This window comes from Pinus tabuliformis, chromosome 2_2 (assembly GCF_031772625.1).
Source record: "Pinus tabuliformis cultivar Carrire ecotype Pingquan chromosome 2_2, CPIR1, whole genome shotgun sequence".
Taxonomy (NCBI): Eukaryota; Viridiplantae; Streptophyta; class Pinopsida; order Pinales; family Pinaceae; genus Pinus; species Pinus tabuliformis.
In genome coordinates this window covers 936,865,851-936,888,994 of record NC_142300.1, presented here as the reverse complement: position 1 = coordinate 936,888,994, position 23,144 = coordinate 936,865,851, and the positions used below count along the sequence as shown (strand labels likewise).

Here is a 23,144-nt window from a genome sequence, read left to right as displayed (position 1 = left end):
TTTCAAAGCGTTACATGGAAAATTCAACTATCTCTAAAATAAAGTTCTACAAATTAGTGTTAATTCATGCTTTTAAAAAGTAATGATACATATGAAAATTTTGTAACTATGATGCCTCAAAATTTTAGTGAGTGGAGTGCATTGTTATTCCTAAAATGGGTGATATGAAGTTTTGTAAAATCTTATTTATAAAAGCTGATATCAATCACCATATATAGAGAGAATTTAATACCAACACTTGATATGACCAAAAAATTTGATGAATGGGAAAGTGGCATAATTTGTCTGTGTAACTAGCATAAATTTATTCGAGTTAACTTGGATGTAACACTTAATATTTAGGTTTATATATATATATATATATATATTAAAATATTTTACTCAATCTTTTATTTACACACCATATTGATGGTGATCTTTTATTTTATTATTTTTAAATACAATATTAAAGTAAAAGGTTTCCACAGATAAATATGCATTCAATGTGGCGCTTACTAACCACCCTGTATGTGGGTGATTATATATTTACTAATAATTATATTAATGTGATTTTTTCAATTTTTGGAGTATTAATAATTTGGAATATCAATTTATGGAGTATAGAAATTTATTACTAGAATCATAAGCTTTGATTTGGTACCTTGTAATGTGGATATTAAGATTCTTTTTTATAACTTTAATAAGAAAATATTAATCAAGTTTATTCTACAAAATGAATTTTATTACAATACGAAATGAATCTTATAATAATGTATGTAATAATTTTATATTGTCAAATATTGTCGTGATCAAAAGTGACCCCAAAAATATATAAATCTAATAGTATAAATGGTATGCTATATTTTGATAGATAAGAACACCTCACAAATGTCATGTATCATAACATCAACATTAATGAAATTCAATTTTGAAAAATAACAATGTTATTGTAACAAAATGCCACATACTATATCCTGTTTATCATTGTTATAAAATTATACACAATAATATTATATATTCTCTCAAAAATCATATATATTTTAAAAAGATTATATTGATGGTGACATTCATCACGTTTAAAACATGACTCAATGATTTTTAACCTTCTTCAAAATAAATGACATGCTTATTATAAATTACATGCTTATTGAGCCATAGAGATTGCTTACTCAAAAAAAAATCAATTTGACTTTTCTTATAAAGGCAAGATCACGATCATACATAAGAATCTCATTTCAGTTGTTTAACGTTTTCTTTAAATTCAACAAACCCCAAGAAAATGAAGCCGGCCCGAACCGGTAAAAGCGAATATATATAGAACCTACACATCTTCTATTACTAAGATACAGTCTTACTTTCGAGCATATAAGTGGACAGAAGCTGTAGCTCTCTGAAGTCTGGATCAAAACCTGCCCAGCCTTCATAGAATTTTTGCGTACCTTTCGAAGCTAACATAGATTTCCTGCAGTGCGCTGTGTCCCGGAGATTTTTCTCGCATTCTTTTAATATTTCAGAAGGATGCAGCCAGATCCCAAGGCAGAACCCGCGATCGATTCCCAGCAGCAACAATATCAAGAACAATTGATGATGCCCATGCCTCCTGAAGCTGGGTTTTGGCCCCAGCAACCCCAACCCCAACCTCAGGTTATGGTGCAACAAATGAACTCCGCCGACGAGATTAGGACCCTCTGGATCGGGGGTTTGCAGCATTGGATGGATGAGATTTATCTGCGCGAATGTTTTGCTTCTACCCAGGACCTTCTTTCCCTTAAGATCATTCACAATAAGCAGACTGGACATTCAGAGGGTTATGGCTTCTTGGATTTTGCAAGCAATGCAGCAGCCCAGATGGTTCTCCAAAATTACAATGGTGTACAGATGCCCAGGGCTGAACAATTTTACAGGTTAAATTGGGCAACGAATACTGGTGGAGAAAATCGTTTTGAAGATTTTACTATATTCGTGGGAGATTTGGCATTTCGTGACACAGATGAGCTGCTGCGAGAGACCTTCAGAGCCAGATACCCATCTGTAAAGGGAGCAAAGGTCATTACTGATAGGGCTACAGGCTGTTCAAAACGATATGGGTTTGTAACATTTGGGGATAGGAATGAGCAGGTTAGGGCTATAACAGAAATGAATGGAATATTTTGTTCCTCCAGACCTATGCGAATAGCTCCTGCCATAACAAAGCAAACTACTGTTTATCAGCAACCCTATCCTCCTCAAGTGGTCGAGCTGGACTCAAAGAATGATCCAAACAATACTACTCTGTTTGTTGGTGGCTTAGATCTCGATGTGACAGTGGAAATGCTGATGGAGACATTTGGCAGGTATGGTGAGCTTGTGCATGCAAAGATACCTTTCGGCATTGGGTGTGGATTTGTCAAGTTTAGCAAGAGGGCATCTGCAGAGTTAGCATTGCAAATGTTACATGGTACAGTTCTTGGTCAGAGAAAAATTAAGCTTTCTTGGGGAAGAAAGAAACAAGTGCAGCGTGCAGGGCCTTTTCAAACACAGCAACCAAATCCAAATCAATGGAATGGGGCATATTATGGTGATGGACAATGATACAATGGTGGCTATGGTTATGTCACACAACCTCGACAAACAGATCCAAATCCATGGAAGGTTTATGTCACACAACCTCAACAAACAGATCCAAATCCATGGAATGGGATTTATTATGGTGGTATCCAATGATCCAATGCTCATTATGGTTATGCCACACAACCAAATAGTCCTGTTTATGCTTATGCAACGCAACCTCAAGACCCAAATATGTTCATTAATATCGCTGGAAATACAAATCATCAGCAGCATCCACAGTAAATTAGTTTCAGTTACAACTGCCACAGTAAATTAGTTATAGATTTTTTAGTAAATTTGTACAGGGTATATGGTTATTGAATTTTTGTTCTTTTATATCAGTTGTAGATTTTTCAGTAAATTTGTACATGGTATATGGTTATTGAATTTTTGTTCTTTTATATTGTATATGGTTATTGAGTTTCCTTTTTTTTCTTTTTATTTGGGATATATATTTCAGTTATGGATAAAAATACTTAATAGAAGGTATTTGTTTTTTTAATGAGTTAAACTGATTAAGATTAAATAAGTTTACTACTTTCACAAGCATTAAAATCAAACATAGTAGGTTTAACAAAGCTGTCTTATGAGTGCATTTGGCCCCTAGGGCCATAATTGTGCATACTAGTGTTGAAAAGTGTAACTAGGTTTAGTCTTCATAATGACATGTGCAATTATGATTTTATGTGATTTGATGAAAAGAAGAAAAACAAAATTATTTTTGTAATGCTTGAATCATGGGTTTCATGATCACGGAATTTTATTTTTAGTAGAAGCTTCCATTGAGAGCTATTAGGTTTGGTCATCAAGTCATAAAGTCTAATGAGTCAATGTAAGTATTGAAGGCCCATTTGGGTATTTTACATATCGTAAAAGCAAATTTGATTATGTCATAAACACTTCAAGAACTTGTCACTAGATTCTACTCATTTCGGGCTTCAAAAGAAGAAAAACTATTTATGTGGGTTTGCTTGTATAGTTGAGTCAAAGATGATATGTGTGTGTGTGTTTCATGCAATATTTGAAAAGAGATGTGCATTTACTAGATTTGTTCACTATTCTATATGTGTGTGTTGGATTATGAAATATCATTGTATTATGATTTTCATAGTTGATGTATTTGGGAAACATGGTGAGTTGCATATACATTGATTGCATGTACAAGCATGCACACAATTGAATGTTTGGATGTAAGAACAAAATTCTTTGTGAATCTACAAGGTTCATTGATATATCAATTTGTATATCTACATGATATATCACAAGTTATAGGGTTGTAGAAAAGTTGTACAGTTGCCTATATATTTGTTTGTGCAATTGGAAATTTAAAACTCTTTGTTGTGTAAAAATATCAAAAGAATTGTTGTAGGAGAAATACGGAAAATTCTTAAAATTTCCTTCTTAAAATACATGTCAATTTAAGGGAAATGCACTACCGTTTAATCTTGTATTATGAGATGATGGATATGTAAGTTATTGAGTAATGCATTACTTAAGATTAGATATGTTTTCCTTAAGGAGAAAATGTATGCTCAAAATGGAAATTATATGTTTTTTATGTGAAAATAGGCCATTGAGGAAAATACATAACATAGAGTGAACAATCTAAGTATTGTGTTAGGATTTGCATGATAACTTCTTGAAATCATAATCATAGTTAAAGTTCATATATTTAGATGAATTATAAACATTAGCATGTGATCCCTATGAAATTTCATAAAAACAAGGCACTGTAGAAAATGTGTGTCCTATTAGGGAAAATGTACACCCTCAAGTGAACGCATGTTGAATGCATGTAATGATTTTTGTACTTGGTAGGGGAGGATATACACACCTTGCTAAGGATAAATGCATAACTTCACTATAGAAATGCATGTCCTTGACACAATGTGCTAACCTATAATGATGTAAGCCCTAATTGATTCTTCCGTAGCCATATGAATGGCCTTCATGGGAAGAATATTGAAAATAAATGGTTATCCATTATGAGATGATGATGTTGGTATGACATGGCTTATAATGAATTGCCTTGTAAGTGAAAAAGAATGCATAAAAATGCATACATAAAATGTATGAAAATAGGTCATATGGAAAAATGTTTTACCTGTGAAGAAAAATTCATTCAACGTGTTGATAATTTGATACTAACCTTATGAAATTACATGAAAATAGGGCATGATAACTTCTAGAAATCATAATGTTAGTTAAAGTTCATATCTTTAGATTAATTATGAACATTATGTTGGAAATAATACTGAGAGGGGGGGGGGGTGAATCAGTATTATCAAATCAATAAAACTTTTTCATTTCCATACTTAGATACATATACGCTACTTCATTCAAGGGAAACCACGTGTATACGCAACTGTGTCTAAAGCAACCAGCGTATATCCAAAATACTTATGATTCAGTTAATCCATTAAATGTTGATCTTTAGTTAGTGTATGAGAACTTCATTAACCATATGAATAGTAAGTAGGTGCAGTAAAACAGAATAGATCATCACAAACAAGAAGCACACATGAACACCATGATATAAGGTGGAAACCCAATGTGGGTGAAAACCACCTGCTGCAATTTGTTTCTATCTTCCTTTATTAAGAAACTTCTTTTACAATGTACTGGTGCAGTCCTTTACCAGCGCGCAGGCTACAACCTGCGGAGAGCTACAACTCTCTCTCGTTCTCCAGCTTTCCTGGAAGGGAGCTCCAACCCCCTAAGCTCTTGTACTAGCTAAGATACTAGTACGTAGGTGCCGGCCTACAATCTTCTCTCTTCCGGATACCACGTTTCATAAATTTTCAGACTGGATACTCCTGAAGCACAACACATAATCTGAAGGCCACGTTTCATCAAATTTTCATACTGGACCCATAAATATCATTGAAGCACAAAACAATCAATACTCGCATCATCAATCTCTGAAACACTGAAACACTGAAGCCCTCTCAACAACACATTCACCAGAACACAGAGCAGAACTCTGCAATAACAATCAGAACCAACTGTACCATCAAAATCATGCATCAGCGTGCATACGCTACTTGGAAGTGCCGAACCTGTGTGTATACGCAACTTCATCAAGATGAACCAGCGTATATGTCATTAATCACTTATTCATAACTTTGCTGCACTCCCTGACTTCAGACATAACCAAATCATGACATATATGCGTTAGCACCCAGATCTAGTCCATCAGATCTCATAAATATGAGTCATTATGATCCTGATCCAATATTAGTTCTCATCCATCAATACTGAAGCTAAACACAATCAGCCAAACAAGATATGTAGAATACTGACACCTTTAAACTGTCATCAGAACCCTTTAACAACCAGAACCACCTGAACTTCAAGTATCATAGCTTAAAAAGGTATACGCTACTACAATGAACTTGACCTGCGTACATACGCGCTTACACCAAGGCCAACCCGCGTACAGATCTATAAATATTCAATCATCACTTGCAGCGATTACAAACTTAAGTTATACCCAGTTCAGATCATTGCATGCGTCAGTATACATATCTAAAATAAACATAATCAATCATATAGAGATAGTTCATTTCAAATCATTTGATCCTGATCTCTCCTCAGTTCTTGTTCTCCATCAACCGGTGAGATCCCTCCTTAGCTCAGATCAAGCAATGCATCATCAACCCATAACCTGCATACTGGATCTCATACTTCTTCAGATATTCAAGACTTTTCGATACTCTTGCCTAATGATCTTCTTCTCCTTTTATAGTCTTAGGCCTTTCTCAATACCACGGTCCAAAACCATAATAAATCAATACCAAGAGCCCAATACTTGGGATCAACACACTTGTCGAGATACCATGGTCCAAAACCATAGGTTCAAATACCGAGGACTAACTACCACGGACCAAAAGTAAGCTTTCCGACATGTACGCGCTTTTCCATGCATGGAACTGCGTGTATACCCTACTTGGTATATAGCAAACCTGCGTATATGCGACTTGGTATATAGTGAACCTGCGTGTATACGCTACTTGGTATATAGTGAACCTGTGTATATACTCTTCTTTCTTCATTCTTTGTAGTCTGATCATCAATTCCTTACTGCTATCCTTCTGCACTATGATTTGTCATCAGTGTGATTTGCCATCAAGGACAACACTTGTCTCATAATGCCAACAATCTCCCCCTTTGGACTTGATGGCAAAGCTAACTTGTCATACTTAGAACTTGATCTTCTTATTCCTTAGAGCTGTCCTACATCCCAAGCATTTAGTCACATTTGTAGATTGATCCAGTTATATGTAAGTGAGATGTTCTTCTATGAGAGGGTTGCCATCATGTACAACACATGCATCATAATACCAACAATCTCCCTCTTTGGACTTGATGGCAACAACACCAAATCACTCTCCCCCTTTGACATCAAGGGAAAAGGGTGGACCAAGATATTCTCTTTCCTTGATAAACATTTTGCTGTCCATACTCCCCCTGAGTACCTGCTGAAATCTCCAAATGTGCTCCCCCTTTGCATATGCCAAAGTGTACCAATCTGTCCATGCTCCCTTTGAGTACATGCCAAGTCTCTGTACTGCTGAAGTGCGTTGTTCATGCTCTTCCTGACTGAAGGCAAGATCTGCAAAAAGATGTTCTTCAAGAAGAACCATGACTTATACATCATAAGAGACCTTCCTATCACCAAAAGACTCAATACATACATCCATTTCCCAACCACGTGGGGATATACTAGAATTGACTCATCCACCCAACCAAGTTTGGGATACATCAAAAGTTTACACATGATAAAACAAGAACATTACATCTTCATCCCAAGCATAGTGGGGAAACAAATATAGGCCGTTACATGACCTTGACACCATAAAAGAGATACATGACATAGAGATGAAATATCTAGAGCAAGACTTATGAAAGTCACCAATAACTGATAGCAACAACATCTGTCAAACACTTTTCAGATCAGCAACCATGATCTCCTTCTGTTCTCCATCTACCTCTGTTCCACCTGAAACCAACAATAGCTGTGAACTAGAACCAAAAGCTTCTAAGGTAATGCCAACAATGCATTATTAGAAGTTAATCTGCTCCCCCTGAACTTGTGCCAGATGGTCTCTGTCAGACCCATATCAGACTCTTCTCACCTAGAGTCTGGCCCATTTTATTCAAACCAACATATACGCGACTGTATCCACAGAAACTAGCGTATATACGTGGATACTCCTTGTGAAACTCGCGTACAATCAATTTCAGATCAGAAACCTGTAAATGTCCTGTAGAGTATAAGTCATCAACCTATAACAAGGTATGTCTGCATCAATTCATCCCTTTGAACAGAATTCTGCATATACAGACACATTCACATTCTATCATATGTGAGAAACACCATAGCCATCCAGATCTGCATGAACCAAGTATCATTACTTGGGAACATCTGCATCAATCAACATATGTAAGTATCAACCTATCATCATATAGATACGAACTCATCATCATGTCTCCAATGAAGCGACTTTGAGTAGTCATCCATGTATCAGCACTATGTATCTTGAGCTCAAGTTCTTTTGACAAAACTTCTTGATATCATCAACAACAACAATCCTTATCCACATGAGTGCCTGCATCATAACTGTATGATCTTTATGCATATGACAACAACAGTATATGAGTGACTCATCATCAAGTGAGGAAGATGTGTATTCAAGCTTTGTACTTCTCCTTATCCTTATGAAGATCACCATGTAAGCACCATATATGCATCATCAAAGAACCAACCATAAATCTGATCTGAACATCTATGTAACTTCAAGAATCGTATGAGAGTTTATCATAGACAACTCACAACCACATCATAGCAAGATATATCATTTAGCCATATAAGTATCATCACCAAGGACTATTAATCCATAATGCCAACAATGCATTATTGAAGGCATATGCTCCCCCTCAACCTGAGCCATCTGTTTACTGTTAGATCTGATCATGCATATATCATTAACAAGCATCAAGACATCATCATCAAGTTAGGATCAAATCCTTCTAAACATCTTACAAGTATCAAGATATTTCCACACATCCTCAGCAGACTGTAAATATTATCAAACAGAGAAAATAATGGACTGAAACATAACAAATCCTTTTCCTGAACCTGTCCCTACTACATTTCTTCAGATAATCATATACGCGACTATGCAGCATCCAACTAGCGTATATACGCGACTTCCCTTTATGGAACTTGCGTATGAGATTCAGGACACTGAAGTTTTATACTTTCAGCTCCCTCTGAGTCTATTATGTCTGTGCTGTGTTGTGTCTGAGTACATTGTGTTGTGCCACATCTTTCTGACTGTACTTCCTTCTTCTTCCATATCTTCAAGTGTGATGTTGTTTTCTCCTTTTGGTGTGATGTCCGTGCTTTGTTCCTGCATTCCTTTGCTATATGTCCAAGATTGTTACATGCATAACATCTTACATGTTTCATATTTCTCCTGTAGCAATCAGCAGCTTTGTAACCAAACACATTGCAAGCAAAGCAATATCCATTAAAGTACCTTGAATGTGATGATATTTCTACATGATGGTCTTGAACCCTTCTTCTTCCACATCTAGCTGCAACATGTCCAAGATTATGACATACATAAAATTCAACATTATTCATAGGAGGAGTAAAAGATTTTCTTTGAGGAGTCTCTTTCCTTGATTGTTGATGGGGTTGACCTTTCATCTCCTTGTTGATCATTTTAGATTTCTATTTAGAGTTCCTTGCCTCACCTTGTGAACTAGATTCACCTTCAACAGATTCATGAAAACCAAGACCAGTCTTGATAGCAGGAGACCTTTGACTACTAAGAATATCATCCAAGGCTTTAGTACTATCTTGAAATCTCAACAGTTTATCCTTTTCTTCTAATTTACCTTTCAAGATATTTACCTCAACTTGAAGTTGTTCCTCCTTTTCTAGACATTGCTTCTTCATGTCTTCTTCAGCTTTCTTTCCTTCTTCCAACTGATGCCTTAGTTTGAGAATCTCCTTTTCTTGTTCTTCATTCAGATCCTGCTGCATTTGACGAATTCTGAAGGCACATTCCAGTTGAGATTTTAAGCTGATATCTTCGTTTACCTATTTTTCAATAGCTTGGAGTAGATCTTTATTCTGCTTCTTTGATTCTTCAAGATCTTCCTTTAGCGAGCAGATCGTGGCTTCAAGACTTTCATAATAACTGGATCTATCTTTGAGTTTCTTGATGGTTGTGCTTCTTTCATTGACTTCATCTCTTAATGATGTCACTTCACCCTACAACTTTTGACATTGATTTTCCTTGTCCTTGAGTAACTTTCTTACCTTGTTTCCTTCCTCTGATTGAGCTTTTAGTTTGGTAACTTCTTCTTTGAAAGCACATTCCCTTTTGTTCAATAGATCTTGTTGATCTTTAATTTTTTCTGTAAGCCTTCTAAATACTGCCTCTATTTTATACTTTTCTTGCTCACCCATAAAAGCAAATTCAGTTGCTTCACTATCACTTTCATATTTTCCAAATGGATAGATAGCTGGAACATCAGAGGATAGCAAATTCATACCTGATAGTTCATCTTCATTCTGAAATGATTCTGAATCTGATTTTGAATCTGATTCTGAATCTGAAGAGTTTCTTATACCTAATCCCCAATCGATTCTCCCACTGTCATAGTTCTTCTGAGATGTCTTCTTCTTCTTAGGTGCTTTCTTCTTAAGCTTCTTCCCCATAGTTCCACGGATCTCCTTCAAGCGATCAAGCTTCTACCAAAGGACCTGCTCTGATACCAATTGTTGGAAACAATACTGAGAAGGGGGGGGGGGGGGTGAATCAGTATTATCAAATCAATAAAACTTTTTCATTTCCATACTTAGATACATATACGCTACTTCATTCAAGGGAAACCACGTGTATATGCAACTGTGTCTAAAGCAACCAGCGTATATCCAAAATACTTATGATTCAGTTAATCCATTAAATGTTGATCTTTAGTTAGTGTATGAGAACTTCATTAACCATATGAACAGTAAGCAGGTGCAGTAAAACAGAACAGATCATCACACACAAGAAGCACACATGAACACCATGATATAAGCTGGAAACCCAATGTGGGTGAAAACCACCTGCTGCAATTTGTTTCTTTCTTCCTTTATTAAGAAACTTCTTTTACAATGTACTGGTGTAGTCCTTTACCAGCACGCAGGCTACAACCTGCGGAGAGCTACAACTCTCTCTCGTTCTCCAGCTTTCCTGGAAGGGAGCTCCAACCCCCTAAGCTCTTGTACTAGCTAAGATACTAGTACGTAGGCGCCGGCCTACAATCTTCTCTCTTCCGGGTACCACGTTTCATAAATTTTCAGATTGGATACTCCTGAAGCACAACACATAATCTGAAGGCCACGTTTCATCAAACTTTCATACTGGACCCATAAATATCATTGAAGCACAAAACAATCAATACTCGCATCATCAATCTCTGAATCACTGAAACACTGAAGCCCTCTCAACAACACATTCACCAGAACACAGAGCAGAACTCTGCAATAACAATCAGAACCAACTGTACCATCAAAATCATGCATCAGCGTGCATACGCTACTTGGAAGTGCCGAACCTGCGTGTATACGCAACTTCATCAAGATGAACCAGCGTATATGTCATTAATCACTTATTCATAACTTTGTTGCACTCCCTGACTTCAGACATAACCAGATCATGACATATATGCGTTAGCACCCAGATCTAGTCCATTAGATCTCATAAATATGAGTCATTATGATCCTGATCCAATATTAGTTCTCATCCATCAATACTGAAGCTAAACACAATCAGCCAAACAAGATATGCAGAATACTGACACCTTTAAACTGTCATCAGAACCCTTTAACAACCAGAACCACCTGAACTTCAAGTATCATAGCTCAAAAAGGTATACGCTCCTACAATGAACTTGACTTGCGTACATACGCGCTTACACCAAGGCCAACCCGCGTACAGATCTATAAATATTCAATCATCACTTGTAGCGATTACAAGCTTAAGTTATACCCAGTTCAGATCATTGCATGCGTCAGTATACAGATCTAGAATAAACATAATCAATCATATAGAGATAGTTCATTTCAAACCATTTGATTTGGATCTCTCCTTAGTTCTTGTTCTCCATCAACCGGTGAGATCCCTCCTTAGCTCAGATCAAGCAATGCATCATCAACCCATAACCTGCATACTGGATCTCATACTTCTTTAGATATTCAAGTCTTTTCGATACCCTTGCCTAATGATCTTCTTCTCCTTTTATAGTCTTAGGCCTTTCTCAATACCACGGTCCAAAACCATAATAAATCAATACCAAGAGCCCAATACTTGGGATCAACACACTTGTTGAGATACCATGGTCCAAAACCATAGGTTCAAATACCGAGGACTAACTACCACGGACCAAAAGTAAGCTTTCCGACATATACGCGCTTTTCCGTGCATGGAACTGCGTGTATACCCTACTTGGTATATAGCGAACCTGCGTATACGCGACTTGGTATATAGTGAACCTGCGTGTATACCCTACTTGGTATATAGTGAACCTGCATATATACTCTTCTTTCTTCATTCTTTGTAGTCTGATCATCAATTCCTTGCTGCTATCCTTCTGCACTATGATTTGTCATCAGTGTGATTTGCCATCAAGGACAACACTTGTCTCATAATGCCAACACATTATGCACATTATCCTTATGAAATTACATGAAATCAAGGCATTGTAGAAAATGCATGCCCTATTAGGGAAAAATGTATACCCTCAAGTGAAAATGCATGTTAAATGCATGTAATGATTTTTATACTTGTTAAGATAGAATATGCCACCTTTGCAAAGGATAAATGCATACCTACACTATAGACATGCATGACCTTGACACAATGTGCAAACCTACAATGATGCAAGCCCTAATTGATTCATCCTTAGCCATATGAATGGCCTACATGGGAAGAAGATAGAGACTAAATGGAATCCATTATGAGATGATGATGTTGGTATGGCATGGCTTATAATGAACTACCTTGTAAATACAAAAGAATGCATACATAAAATGCTTGAAAATAGGACATGTTGAAAAATGTTATTATGTGAAGAAAAATTCATTCCTTGTATTTGTAATTTGATATTGACATTATGATATTACATGAAAATAGGGCATTGAGGAAAGTGAATTCCTCAAGTTGAAAATGCATGATAAATCCCTTGAATTGCATTTTTACATTTTTACATAATAAGGAGGAATACCCATATCTTAATGACAAATTCATGCTTGCGCTATAAAATGCATGCCCTTGACATGCTTTGCAACTTTATGATGGCACAAACCCTAAATGGTTCTTCCTTAGCCCATATATACTAAACCCTCAATGTTTTTTTCCTAGTCCAAATGTATTGCTACATTTATAAATTCGAAATGCTTTAAAAGTTACTTGAAGTTGAGTTATACACATCCGTACGACCATTCTCGGCTTGTTTTAAATATGTTTGAAAAAACATTTGTGGTGAGCCACATGGTATTTTGTGATTTTATCCTCGTTACATATTGTTGGATGGTATCTCAACAACCCTTAACTAGGACAAGTATTTAGGGGCTTTCTATAGTTAAAACCTTGATTGTGGTTGCATGATATCTTATGAAGGATTTGGGAAATTATTATTCATAATTTGTTTTATGTATGTGCCATATTTTGTAAACACTCGTTTAGGGGTTTTGTGTTTAATTGTTTTTTTGTGCATAAAATTTATTGACTATGTGGATATTTGTGGCTCATGGCTAAATGTTGCATTAATTATGCATCTAGTTATGCATTTCGTTCCACGGAAAAATAATCCAAGGGGTGAATTCTCGGGTATAGGTACAAGTGGTGGTATTGTTGGAGTAATTAGTTAAAAGAGGAAAAATTGTATATCTATTGATCTCAGAGGGCCACTAGGCATACTTATGCCTAACTGGCAGCCTAATTTGGCTAGTTGTGGGTTGGTATGGAACAGAGACTCCAACAGTGAGCTAGGATGGGATGTACACATGCATTAAATCGAATTTTAGGTTCAAAAAATATGGATTGATTGGAAAATTTTAGCAACAATTTGCTAAAATCATGTGAATAGAAATATTCAAGAAGACAAACAAGTATTTTTGTCAATTACTATGCATTTTCCTATCAATTCACTATGTAATTTGTCATTGTAGGTCAGGGTTCTAGGGGAGATGGAATTGTCGGTGAGAGTTTTGTTAAAAAATTGGAAATGTATTCTCTGTCTGTTCACAAAGTAATTTTTTTGTCAGAGGGTAGTGTTCCAGAAGGGGCGGAACCAAAAGCAATGGCATGGAAACTAACCTAGTAGGGTGTTGTGAGAGGAGGTAAGTGGTAAAACCAGGGTCATTTGATCAAGATGATGGTGATCGTTGATCGTTGATCTCATGAGGTGCGAAAGGTGGGGTTAACCACCACACAATTTATAATGAAATGTGAGATCTCAATCATCGAATTGAGAATATTTGGACCATAAATCTCATCAATTCAATAGGTCACCATTAAATATTGTGCAAGTTACAACCCAATATGAGACTTGGTCTCTAATGAGGCTCATCAATAAGTACATCATAAAGGTCATAATGTCATCCTCTAGCTTTGGAACTATCTCTTTCACACATTTATTTACAATTTTGGTTATATTATGCTTAGTGAGGGGTAAAAGATGTTTTGTTATGTCATGTGGCCTAATATGGTTTAAATGCAAGAAATAGAGAATTTTTGATATGATTTCAATGAGGAGCTCAAAGTAGACATCAAGGAGAGATTCCAGGAGGTTGTCCACCTCTCATTAGATCGTGGTCATTGGCAACCAAGCAAGACGAGGCCATTGTCATCCAAGCAAGTGCAGTTAAAGAAGACCACTACCCACCCTTCTCGAGTCTTGGGAGACAAACATTCCTATTTTCTAGGGATATGCTAGTAGCTACCCTCTTGTATAAATAAACATGCAAAAGAGCTCATTAGGAATCAAACTTTGTTTTCAACTAGGAAGCTATCAAGCTTGGGCACTTGATAATGTTATTTTTTACTGGTTATGTGATGTATTTGACATTGAAGCAATGATAATGAGAAGTTTCTTATTAGTTAATCACTGAGTTAGTTCCAAAGGGCTGAGACTCTTGGGTTTGGGCCCAACCTCGGTGGCTTAGGTCCCTATTATGTATTGGTATTTTTTATTTATCTTAGAGTGCTTATTAGTTTTATGAATTTCATTAGAACATAGCCCCTCAAAAATCTTGTGATTGCAGCCTCTGTCTCATTTCTCTCATGGGAGCATGAATGGAAGAATCTACAACCATAGTCCAAAAATACTATGTTTATAATTTATGGGAAGAAGTTCTATGTTAGTCATCTTGTTTTGCATGTGCTTGTTGTATCATAGGAGTTGATTTATTGACTAGATCAGAGTTTTTGGCATAGATTAGATGGCATTTAAATTCAACTCATCCTTTCCATTATTAGTTATTTAATTTTGTCAATGATAAAAGAGTGTGCATGTGATGTTGCAGGGTTGTTTGGATTTATAAGCAAGGGGCCTTTCACCTCCATATTGTACCTATTCACCCTCTTTAATGAATCCCAAAGTTTGTTCTTGAGATAATTCCCTTAGATCATCGTGAGCAACTCCCCTAGTTCAAAACATGCCTTCCTAAGGTTCTAAGTTTGGCTAGGGGTGTTAGCCATCTTTTATCCGTCTACCCCAACCTCCATACACCTTACCATCACTTGAACTCATCATTCCTACCTCCTATACCTTCTCGGCGACCTTCTTGTAGCAATACAAAGCACCTGTAGTAGCTTCATGTAGCATACCTGTAGCAGCCTGTTTCATCATTTGTTTTGACCTGTGATGAAATTTTGACTTAGTTTAGAAGTAGGTTGGCCCCCAGCTGTGACTCCATGATCAAGGGTAGCATCTAGGCCATTCCAACCATCTTTTTCCTTGACTGCAAAATAGAATAATAATAGTTTTTTTTTATCACAATTTTAGCACAAATAGAACATTGATTTATATGCAAGTGTGAGCTAGATAGATTATGCATGGAATCTTTAGTTATGATTTTGTAGGATAGTTTCATGTCTGCAAGTAGATTTGGTAGTAAGATGGTTGATTGCAAGATAATGTAGTTCCATTTTTGCAAGTAGTGTAGCTCTTGTCTTTTCATAAATTGATTCAATAACATTTACAAGTTAATAGGATTTACAAGTTGAGGTTTAAAAATCATTTTCCTTTTTATCATTAGAGCTAGCTTCTAAATTGCACCTTCATTCCTTAGTTTCCTTCTAATTCAATAGAAAGAAAGGTCTTGGAGCACTATTGATCAAATGTCCTAGTTTAGGGTGACATGAGTAGAATCCCATCTACTTTGTATATAACACTGTCACCTCAAAGTTCGTATGAACCCCAGGTTGATAAATAGAGTTGAAGAGCCCTTGGGGTTGCACCACCCTTAGTGCAATACCAGGGATCGCCACTTTTTGGCGTCATTTCCGGCGAGGTTTCTAGGTTATTTCTGCTTAAGCATTATTTATATTTTGCATTCAGTTTTGAAAAATTCACATGAAAGAAGAAAAAAAATTATTTCATGCCTCATAGGAATAGAGATACTCAAGGGAAATTCTTACCATACATGCCCACACACTCAAACAATCAACCTTCACTCTTCTTAAGTGATTGCTAGTTTCCCCCTCTGACTATAAGGAAGTTATAAGACCCTCTAGGTGAGAAACTTGGGATCTTTGAAGAACATATTGGGGAAGAAGAAGAAACCATTTCACCTACCCTAACCATGGCTAAAAACAGGAACAATGAGGTTTTCTCTATCAGAGAGACTAATGGAGAGGCCAAAATGAAGAATATAAGCCCTATGTCCCTTCCACACTTACATGGCTTAAACTCTGAGGATCTTGATACTTTTATGTAGGACCTATGACTATGTCGCTGATGACCAGAAGCTGAATTTATCCCCATCTACCCTTGAGGATGTAGCCTTGCGTTGGTTTATGGGTCTGCCTAGGGATAACATCACTACTTGGGCTCAAATGAAACAAGCCTTTAATAATAAGTACAGGGACTACCGTAGGTCCAAAGAAACCAAGGAAGAAATCTTTAAATGACTCTTGGACCTGATGAATCCCTAGAGGACTATGAGAAGATATTTCAACTTAGTTATAGGAGGGTCATATGCACCCTTGATCCTAAATCACTCAAGCTAGTTCTTCTCCGAGGGATCAGTGAGGACATTCTAGAAACCCTCAACATGCTGTCTGGGGGGGGACATCTATCAATTATCCTATGATGACATCAAAGCAATGTTCAAAAATCATTCTAGGGCTATTAGGAAGAAGGGTAGGGCTAGTCAAGGCTTAGTCAATTCCTCTCCTTCCACAACATCCATCAAGAATGAGATTGGGAACATGTTGGAGGACTATAAAAGTGAAATGTTGCATACCTTTGCTTTGTAAATGGATACCATGTGGATCAAGAGGAGACGAAAGGAAGAAGAGATATCCCTAGCTATTTTCTACCCCAAATGCTCTAGAAGGAACCCCAAAAATGAATACGCATTAAATGTCATAGAGGTCTGCTCATTCTGTGAGGAAAACATGCCACAGACAAATGTCCTTCTTTTCTTGATTTAAAGATGTATACCAAGGGTTAGAAGGTGGGGCTGAGCAACTCTACTTTATAAATCAAAGGAGGCCTCAAGGACCTTGGCCATACCAACAGGGCATGCAATGTGCATCTTTCTCTTATTACCATCCAAACCAGAATGCACCCTTGTCACCCTGGTAGTATTCCACTCATCCATCATGGTCCACACCTCCTTCTTGGCCTTACGCTCCTTAATATCCTCCCCAACCTGTCAATCAACCATTTCAATGATATGCTTGTCAACATCCTCCATGGAATAACCCATCACAAGGGTGGAGGCCTCAACTCAACCAACCTCCTGATTTACTGCCTCCACCTCCACCTCAACCACAACACACTCATCCTGCTCTACCCAAGCAACCTCAGATTCCTGCTCAACCTAATATGAACCTGAATAAATAGTGGAGCGATAAAAAGGTGTCTTATGAACTCCTAATTACCTCACATTAATTATCAACCTAGGGACGACTTTTTATTTCAAGAGTGTACTCTGTCTGAGGCGGCTATTTTCTTAAGAGTAATGTTTTGCAGTATAGTGCTTAAAACCCAAAAGTAAATGAATGCTTGAAACAAAATCTAATTGAAACAGCAAGAAACTAAATCATTCATTCAAACAACCATCAATCGAGGATATAGTAGCAATAACTCATTCCTCTAGAAATTGATGAAGGAAAAGGAATTAGAGTATGGATCATGGATCTGGGAGCATAATAGCGTCTGTTGTGTCTCACGATAGCCTTGATCCTCCTCCCACACTAAAACAATAAATGCAAGTAAATGGAATGGAAATTAGAGCATGGACTAAAGATCTGGGAGCTAAGCAGCGACTTGCTGACTCACTACAGCTTTAGACCTTCTCTCACACCAAAGCAATAAAGACAAGTAAACAAATCAGCAGAAAGTAAAACGGAATGGCGAAATGGAAATGGGACAGCAATAAATGATGCAGCAGTAAAATGGAACAGCAATAATCAAATGGAACAACAACAATCTAATGGAACCGCAAACTCAAATGGAACAACAAACTTTAATTAATGGAAATCAGCAAAGCCAAAGTAATAGCAATCTTTATTCTAGGAATAAATCGAACATCACAAGGAAATAGAACGACAGTAAATGAAACAGCAATAATAAAATGAAACAATCCTCAATGAATCTTGGAACATCAATCCTCATCCGTATGTACGCGTTCTATACTACTGTGGCGATCCGAGAGTAATGTATGATGTGACTATGTTTCTGAACAAAGTGATATTATCTTCAAGCCTCACAAATACTTATTTCATATGAATCCAATAATGATAACATTCATACCAATATCTTGCTGTAGAAATGGATGCAATTCGAATAGATTCAGCTTGTGTAATACAGAGACGTGAATTAAAGAACTTATTCAGATTCAGATATTAATTAAAAAGCATAGTCTATCATATAAAAGATATATCGGATTACTGAAACAAGAGAAATAAGCAAACCACACAAATCACCGTATGATACAACGGCAAGTGTCCGTCGGAGCTGGGCCCTTAGCTGCCAATGGAACACTGCCGTAAGCTACTCCAGATGCAGAGACGAAATGAACACCAAGTCTTTTAGATTAATTGCATCCACAAAAGTATAACAAAGTCAGGTCTCAATGAGACTCAGCGATCAAAGTTTATTCCGAAAGTGTAAAATTACAAAAGCAAATCCTCCCCTCCTCTGATCTTTGGTTTCATTTAAATAGAGAAAGATCAGAGCATAGATAATTACAACATGATAAATTTGGGTTGATTCTAACTAGATGATCCACAAGAAAATATATTCCCTCTCATCTCTTCAACAAAAGCAAGACGAATTTGGGTTTACAGCTGAGATTTGGAGGGCGGCCGCAACAACAAATCTCAGAAAATCGTGCTCAAAGAACCCTGCGTTTCTCCCTGTACAAGCCGAATTTGGGCAAACTGTTCTTTTGAAGATAATTGGGCCCGTTCTGGACAAAACCCATGTTCCGGATTTTCCAAATTCGTCTTCATTTGCTCAGAATCTTAACCGCAAAACTGTCACTCCTTAAACCAACGAATTTCTGAGTTGGCTGATTTAAAAATCAAATCTTCAATCTGGAAGTTACTTTGGAGGCTAAAAATGGTAAATAAGGTTACAACCAACTTATTAGAACTATCATTGGTAAAATAATGCATAATCATCAATTTATTAGAAATAAAGGAGAATAAATAATATTTATTCATGAGAGCATAAATAATTAATAAAATGGATTTAAATGATAAATTATAATAAATGGCATGATGAAGAATGGTAGAAATGGGTGGAATAAACATTCACAAGTGACAATAATAATGGCATATTAACGACTCTACATACCCCCACACTCAATATGTTGCATGTCCTCATGCAACGAAAACTGAATATATTGCATGTCCTCATGCAACCCAAAGACAAAAGCCATGTGTTAACCAAGCAATAAAAATTTGAGAATAAATGAATGCTTCCTTAATTAATGAATATTCAAGTTTAGCAATCTCGATGAAGGCATAACAATTTTTACATTGACATTCAACTATATGTATGAAGTTGCAGCAAAATATGATATATGTAACAACAAACTTCATGAACCATTTTCCCAAAAACTACAAACCGGATTTTGTTTGAAATGTTGCAAGTAGATTTGTAATATATGAAGGCTTCTATGATCCACAAATCAGATCGTTTTGATGCATGGATCATGGGATATAAACAAAATGGCTGTAGGTGAGAGTGCATGATTTCCGAAATTTTATGAACCACTATTTCTTGAAATTGTGTGGGTTTGTATTAATGATAGGTATGTGTTTTCCAAAAATTACAAGAATTGGGTTCATAGTTTTAAAAAAATATGTGGAAATCAAAAAATGAAATTGTATGCCTTAAATAAGGAAGAAAGTAGAAAATATTCATCATGCATAGCAATTCCTCCCCCTCTCTGAAAAATTAGCATGTCCTCATGCGATGCTAGAAAACAAATAGAGGTGGTTGCTACCAGCTGTTGAATTCTATGGTTGGTGTAAAACAACATGGAATAAGGGAGGTGTTGAGAGTGAATAAGAATAGCAATGGATGATAAAGGATATGAATGGTGTGATGATAAAAAAGAAAGGAATGAAAGGAACACTCCCCCACACTCGAAAATGACATGCTGCTGAAAAAGGGAAGTGGTAAAGATGTGGAATGAAGGATGACAAATAATACTCAAAATGGATTTTCATTAGATTCTCCTAAATTTATAATAAATTAGAAAACTATGCAATTTTACCTCAAGTTTTACCTCCAAAAGTGTGGAATGACATATATGTATTGGCAGTTGTTGAAGCTGATGTAGACAGAGTTGGTGCGGAAAGTGATATAAAAGGTGGAATCCAGGGAAGCACATCATGTCTGAAGAATTGTTCACGTTCGCGAGCCTCTACTGTGAAGTGCAATAGTGTGGTCATGCGACGAATAGAATTCTGCCCATACTTGTTGTTCTCCTGTAAACAAAGCATTATTTTGCATACAATGTGCTTGAATCCATAGTGTTAGCTTTGAATAGCAACAGATAAAATGCATGCAAAATTTCAATGAGAAAAACTTATGTATACATGCAATACTAATATGTTGTGAAATCAACAAGGTATGGCAAAGTGTAGTAATCATATCGCATGCAATTCCATAATGCATACATTCCCCCTCCAATTGGAAAATGGGTCCCATAACCATAAAGCATATGAAAGGGGTGGTGCTGACGGCAAGGCAATGGAATGAACAATATATCAGTAAGTGAAGCAGAGTACACTTATCAATGATAGGGCGGTGAAAGTTATGGTTATATTGAGAGCAAAGTGTGTAAATATAGTTATGAATAAGAGATAGGACGCTTTGGATTGATGATAGTTTATACAAAACGAAAAAGGACAACAATATGCTAAAAAGATGCTTTGCTGACGGTATTCTAGCTGAAAATGATGTGATTGATCATAAAACAATTTCTCATGCATAAAGGTTCAAACAGGGAAAAAGTTAAGGAAATAACTTCTCTGATAAAAAGAAAATAAGAAAAGGGTATTATAATAATAATTGACGAAAAGATATAACTTCAATACCATCAGCAGAGCCGCTGCTGCCAGCAGGCGTCCATAGCCTCGGCAGGGTTGCTTTTTAACCCATATGAGCCAGGATCCTCAATTTATAAATGGAGAGTTTTAGTGTTGTTCTACAGAAGAGATCAATGTGCTGGCGTGGTAACCAGATAACCACACTGCCATTCACTAGGAGGTAGCAAAAGTGATCAGGCCGGCTCGTGATGAGACCTCCTGTTCCAAGGATAATTTGGCTATCCAATGGATCATAACCCTGGTGTGGTGGCCATAATGGGAATGTCACTTTGTTACAGCCTTATGAACATGGTAGGCTGGCTTGTAATGAGACCCCCTATCCTCCATCTGCGAACAAAATTTTGTTATTATTACACATTTTTATGATAAAAAGAGGGAGGCTCAATACTCCTTAAGAGCAGGGGATGGCGGAAGAAGTTGAACATGTCAATATAAAAAAAATATACCGATAATCTCATTTATTACAGACAGAGAAGATTATAACCAGGGATGATGGAACCAGCATGGTATTAAGATGGTCAATCAATATCATGTTCAACAGAAAACAATGCAGTAAAGTGATATATAAATAATTGTGTCCCTTCTGAAAAGAATCTATCATCAAGGAGCTGTCCTGTTAAAGATCATAACTTGAATGATATTAACTTGCTTCAATAGAATCCATAATTCTTGTCCTCATAAAAGTAGTGTACTTCATGCCATGAAAGAGAATCAGGAAAATGTTGTTGAGATGACTATGAATAATCCCACAAGAGAAAGGAAGGGTTGCTCTCAAAAATACTCTCAAAGTGTTGCTTTTTTTTTTTGGAAGGAACAGCAAAAACACTCAAAAAGAAAGTGGTGTTCTGTGTAGGGAACAAAAAAGAAAATGCATACCAAAAAAAATCAAAAATACACACAAAAACGCGAAACTGCTGTTCCTTTTGAAAAATGAATAGCAAAAACACGGACTGCTGTTCCTTTTGAAAAAAGGAACAGCAAAAACTCAAACTGTTGTTCCTTTTGAAAAAGGAACAGCAAAAACACGCACTGTTGTTCCTTTTGAAAAAAGGAACAGCAAAAACTCAAACTGCTGTTCCTTTTGAAAAAAGGAACAGCAAAAACACGCACTGCTGTTCCTTTTGAAAAAAGGAACAACAAAAACTCAAACTGCTGTTTCTTTTGATAAAGGAACAGCAAAAACACGCACTGCTGTTCCTTTTGAAAAAAAGGAACAGCAAAAACTCAAACTGCTGTTCCTTTTGAAAAAGGAACAGCAAAAACTCAAACTGTTGTTCCTTTTGAAAAAGGAACAGCAAAAACACGCACTGTTGTTCCTTTTGAAAAAAAAGAACAGCAAAAACTCAAACTGCTGTTCCTTTTGAAAAAGGAACAGCAAAAACTCGCACTGCTGTTCCTTTTGAAAAAAAGGAACAGCAAAAACTCAAACTGCTGTTCCTTTTGAAAAAGGAACAACAAAAACTCAAACTGCTGTTCCTTTTGAAAAAGGAACAACAAAAACTCAAACTGCTGTTCCTTTTGAAAAAGGAACAGCAAAAACTCAAACTGTTGTTCCTTTTGAAAAAAAAGGAACAACAAAAACTCAAACTGTTGTTCCTTTTCAAAAAAGGAACAGCAAAAACACACACTGCTGTTCCTTTTGAAAAAAAGGAACAGCAAAAACTCAAACTGTTGTTCCTTTTGAAAAATGAACAGCAAAAACTCAAACTG

At 36.4% G+C, this 23,144-nt stretch overlaps 1 pseudogene; it reads left to right on the top strand.

Moving 5' to 3' along the window:
* Nucleotides 1-1,343: 1,343 nt before the first annotated feature.
* Nucleotides 1,344-2,827, top strand: LOC149196230 (polyadenylate-binding protein RBP45B pseudogene; annotated as a pseudogene).
* Nucleotides 2,828-23,144: the final 20,317 nt, after the last annotated feature.